This window comes from Sinocyclocheilus rhinocerous, unplaced genomic scaffold (genome assembly GCF_001515625.1).
Source record: "Sinocyclocheilus rhinocerous isolate Xijiao unplaced genomic scaffold, SAMN03320098_v1.1 scaffold2308, whole genome shotgun sequence".
In the NCBI taxonomy this organism is placed as follows: domain Eukaryota; kingdom Metazoa; phylum Chordata; class Actinopteri; order Cypriniformes; family Cyprinidae; genus Sinocyclocheilus; species Sinocyclocheilus rhinocerous.
Genome location: NW_015642813.1, coordinates 196,074 through 201,659, shown reverse-complemented (window position 1 = coordinate 201,659; position 5,586 = coordinate 196,074). Strand labels below are relative to the sequence as shown.

At 40.0% G+C, this 5,586-nt stretch overlaps 1 protein-coding gene across 1 annotated transcript in view; it reads right to left on the bottom strand.

Moving 5' to 3' along the window:
• The window catches only part of znf609a (zinc finger protein 609a), a 106,411-nt gene that overhangs the window by 67,230 nt on the left and 33,595 nt on the right, over positions 1-5,586 (bottom strand). The gene's annotated exons all lie outside the window — the stretch shown is intronic.

The following is a 5,586-nucleotide window of genomic DNA, read 5'->3' as shown; positions in this document are numbered from 1 at the left end:
TTAAAGTGTGCGAGATGTGAATTTAAATAGTATTTATTTACAGAGGTATATTATGTAACACTTCTCTAGTAAGTTTCGTCTGTGTGTGAAGATGCTGCGCAGGTCAAATCCGTGAATGAATGTTCCGAAGTGAAGTAAACTTCAACTGATTTCCCCTGCTTCCCTTGCGCGAGGACTGGAATTGGGAACCACTGGGCTACATCATGTGTCATTCACCAGTGAGAAAACTTTATAGTACAGTTAGTAAATTTACTCAAGGCTCAGATCGATTTTTGTCGCACTGTACAGCCCTATCCAAACCTGTTCCAGATTGTAGAAGGAGCTGCTCAATTTCACGTCCGCCTTCCTTCACGTCACTCCACACAGTCGTACACAGAAATATGTCAACAACTAGACTTTATCGTTATTATCGCGGGAAGAAAAATTCTTATCGTGTGGAGAATTTTTACTGGTATATCGCAAACAATAAGATATCACCCATCCCTAGTTGACAGGCAGGTAGGAATGCCAATTAAAACGCTCGGGCCGAGCGTTTTGATTGGACGAACATTTCTTGGTCCTACGCCTTCCACAGAATATATAAATACAGATAAAAACATTTAGACCACTTAACTTAATGATTGCTATCCGGATGTGAAGAGACTTTCAACCAGCATAACAAAAAATGTTTCTGAAGACAATCACCTATTGCACCTTTAAGGATGTGCTAAACTACATATTTTCAAAACCATCTATTCGGGGGTTGTCTGAATGACGGGTTGGTTTTAAGGCAGCACTATAATTAGATTGTTGTCCACCTGTCAAATTTCCTACACCAATCAAGGGATTCATGCAGGACACTTTTGTTTTTAAAATCAGCTAGACAGTTCACAACAGATTAAATCATAACACTGGGGTCTTTAAAATCAGTTTCTAAACTCATTACAACATCAATGCAGATTGAATGCAATGCATGCTCATGTCACTGAAATTAAATCTTAAATCTTAAAAATCTGATGCTAACATGATTTTAGCATGTTGACAGTGCATTTTACTGCTACTTTTGCAAGACAATCATCTCACGCAGTCATCATGCAAACCACTCAGCATCTCAGTTTGAAAAGAAATACAAGAAAATAAACATAAAAGATAAACTCATTAGTCAACTAATGTTGCTGGATGACAACTTAACTACTCCGTCTGTAGGCTAATCACTAAAGGTTAACCACAGTGTCAGAATATTGCAGACAAATATTCAAAACATTTAAATGTCAGATGTCCACCCCAGTTGGACTAAGTACAAAAGATTTGATCCGAAGCCAAAGGATCTTAAATCAATTTTTAAAAAAACATGCACATGATGCTGCAAAAAGTGCTGTCTACCGGACGCGAGTGGCGCGGCGCAACAAAATACTATAGAACTTATTATAATCAGTGATGCTGTCTACACTGGATGCGGCAAGACAAGACATGACAAATCCCCAATGTAAATTGCCTCGTCCTATTTATGAGGTACTGACACAAAGTTCAAATGTCTGCAGTTGTCACGGCGACCGTCACAGCCCTAAATGCCACAACACAATATCAATGTTATTTTAAATTATTTCTGAGCTACCATAACAGCATTTCACCTCATTAAACGTAGTGATACTTGATGTTTAAATTAATGGTTCAACCGATATATCGACCTTGCCGGTATTTGCCATTTTTTAATGATTTGCTTAAGCCAATATTTTTTCAATATGTCAGAAGCAGGATGCATATTTTGATGGCATGCGGGACTTTTATTTTGACAGTGCTGAACACTAAAACACACAGAGCTTGCATTGTTCGTACATATCGGTCGACAATTACTTTAAATACTATTTTCTATTGGAGTTTGACAGTCTAGACTTTCAACTAGAAGTCGCTCATTGATTGTTTGGCTTCCTGAAGAGTCAGAGAAAACTCTTTCCAAACATTGATCTGCTCGTTTGAGCGTCCTGACATATCAGCTTCAGACTCAACCAATGATGATAGTTTTGGGCGGGTTTTTCTGACCAGTGGAGTGTTTGGGAAATCTGTTGGGAAATAGGTCATTCATCAGTTCTCTGTGTTTCGAGACACTTTCAGAGTAGAACTTCGAAAGATGCCATTTTTGAAGGTGATAAATATAGACAACAACAATGACATAGCACAGAATTTGAAATGAAAGTATTAATGAGATTAGTGGGAATAGAATAAATCATTTGCACAAAAAACAAAACACACACACACACATATATATACATACATATATTCATATATATAAGCTCGATACCATAGAGCCCCCCCCCACACACACATAACAAATCCCAATTTAACCCCTGCATAAGACAATAAATAAGATTTATATTCCGCTTTTACTCAAAACTCACTTTAAACCACCATCAAGTTTTTGTAATAACTTCCGATTGCCGTGTGTGTTTTGGCCATGTAATGTTGCTGAAATTAAATATGTTATTACCTCTGAGTCAGAGCAGCGATCATGGAAGAGAGAGCACAGGCAGACAGCGCTAGAAACTGCTAATGCTTATCAGTAAATCAGTAGAAAATTTATAGAAATGACGATTCTGTCTGAGCTAGGTGATTCTGTCACACGCACTAGTGTAAATGTAGCTAACAGATGTGTAAACTGAAGACTATTTGAGCTTTTTTACAACTGTTTTGCACTGATTTATTGTGTTGGTTACATTTTGTTCCTTTGTGCAGTGGCTTTGAGTCTGTATAAACATCAACAAGCTGAAAAATAAAACCAAAGTTTTTTTTTAGATAATGTAATCTTGTTCAAATAGATTTCATAAAATTGGTATCGAAAAAAGTATCGTTCAGGAACCAGTATCGAAGTCAAGGTATCGGAATCGGTATCGATATCGAAAATTTTTGAACGATACCCAGCCCTAAGCACAACACAATATCAATGTTTTTTTAAAGGATTTCTGAGCTACCATAACAGCATTTTACCTCATTAAAAGTGGAGCTACTTGATGTTTAAATTTGCCGATATTTGACATTTTTTAAATTATCGGTGTTTTGTTCTTTTTGCCCGACATGTCAGAATCGGGATGTTTATTTTGACAGTGTGCTGGACTTTTATATGTGTTAGGCTGGACTCAGTTTTTCTGACCAATGGGGTGTTTGGGAAATCTGTTGGGAAATAGGTCATTCATCAGTCCCCTATGTTTCTTGAGACACCTTCAGAGTAGAACTTCAAAAGATGTTATTTCTGAAGGTGATTAATGTAAACAACAACACCGAAAAGTGTCTTTCATAATGACATTTTACCTCATTAAAGAGGAAGAGACTGGATGTTCAAATATTTTCTACTATTCAAGTTTAGAGTGATGTTTAGAGTCAACTAGAAGTTGCTCATTGGTTGCTTCATGAAGAGTTGAACAAAATGTTTATCTACTTGTTTAAGACATGTTAACAATGATGGCTTAGATGGGATGGGACTGTCTGTTTTTCTGGCCATTGTTGGCGAATAAGTGGCAGTAGGGCTGTTTATCCGTTTAATGCAGATATACTTTTTTTAAAAATGACCCGTAACAAAATAGTCAAATATGTATCATCTTAAGATAAACCTGAAAATAGAAGTCTGGAATAACAGAAACGGTATAAAACCACAAGCTGAAATCTATTTCTTGCAGTTAAATCGTATAATAGGTTACTAGTTAAAACATGCACACCAGTGAGACGTTGCATTAGTGTTAGGGCTGTGCAATTCCGCAGGCTTTGCGATTAGGAAATCGCAACGTCTCAAATCGCGATTTCGATTCGATTTCGATTAATCAGGCAGCCCTAATTAGTGTAACTCCCCCCAGGTTTTTGACATTGCCAATAAATGTGAAAAGCCAAAGCTTTACAAAACTCATTCATATCCCAACATGGCTGATGATGCAAGCGACTGTCACGGTTCTCACACACAACTTAATTAGGAACCGAATGACGAAACTATGCTCGGCACTATTGCTATAAAAGGGAGTAAAAAGAAACCTTTTGTCTGTTCCCCATTCAAACACCGAAGGCAAAAAGACAAAGCTTTAGATTTGAGCCAGACAAGGACGTGCCGCACATGCTCGAGTTTTATTTTTGATGTCGTTTGATGGATAACCAATCAATATGCCAGAAGAAAAGCTGTTTATTGAGAAGTGTAATTAAGTTGCGCTTCCCCTCGTCTTTGGCAAGTATCACTGAAGGTAAAGCAAGAACCCAAAAACACCATGTTCGAGCGGCTCTGGAACAGGTTGTCCTTTTCATTACCCCGACACTAAGGTACCAGTGCCCTTCCAGGGGCCGTAAATAACGGCGCTAAACTAATTTAGCTTTCCCTGCCAAATGCCAGCAAGCGGCGGGAGCGCTCGAGGGAGGCAAGCTGCCTTTCCACGCTCCCAACCCTACCTGACATGACACAGGCCTAATTAACACAGGCATCCACTGTGGACGCCTCGGTTTGATGGAAAAACGTGAGCTGAAACTCAAACGGGTACTTGTGCAAACGCCTCGCAGAGATGACAGGATCGAGGATCAATACCTGTCTCGCCCCTGTTTGATGATGAAAAACAGAAAAAAGAAGGAATACAATCAGGGACAGGATGAAGAAAAACAACAACAAGAAGACAACAAAGATGAAATGCAAAATTACTCAAGAGAACCCTCTGACCTGACTGAAAAGCACTTGTGCCTTCTGTGCCAGAACGGCCTCGGAGTTTTAATTCCCTCTCGGCGATTGAGTAATTGAGATTCTCTAATAAAAAAGCGGTTTCAAAGGCTGCTGGAACTGACAGGCTCTCCGTCAGACTAAATCACAGCTCTTTCTGAAGAGCCCGGGCTCGGTGAAAGGGAGGGAAGCACTTCCCGCGGTTAGATTACACACTGCATCAGATGAAAGAGCCTCCGCTCGCGTTTTCATCTTCCCCTTGGAATTCTCCCTCGCCGCCACCTTTTTCTTTCGAGATCTGTAAGTAGACAAGTATAGGATTTTATCTCAGAGATGACGGCCGCCCTTGCTCTCCGCTCTTATTAGGCCCGATCGGTAGGTTCTCGGGAAGCCGACGATCTCGCTCTGCCAACTCCATCATTAGCCAATTCAAACAGAGGCCATCTCCAGCAGCCATGTTAGCGCCCACGAAGGGAACATTTGATCCAACCCAAAAGAGAAGAGAACAGCTGTCCTGGGCCGGTCTAGAGGAGTTGGGTTGCCCCGTTTAACTGCACAGTAAAGAGGGTGAAATCCTATCTGCATTTGACCTACTGCACTGCCCTTAACGCTAGCACAAGCGAGCCGTTTTGGCCTCCGGCGTGCCCGTCCGACTGATCGCACTGTCAAACACAAAGGCGAGGCTCGCAACATATTAATCAGGGATAATCTGTGGTTAATGCACACGAGCCTTGCAGGAACACTGAACTGCAAAAGAAAAGTGTGACCAGCATTAATTAACCAAACAATTATTGATCATGAACCAAACAATGTGATGTAAATGAACGGAGTAGTTACAGACAATACATCATCCAGGCACATTATTTGGTTGATATTTATCCATTTTGGGGTTATACTTTAGGACAATAAACATTGAGATATGGGAGAAA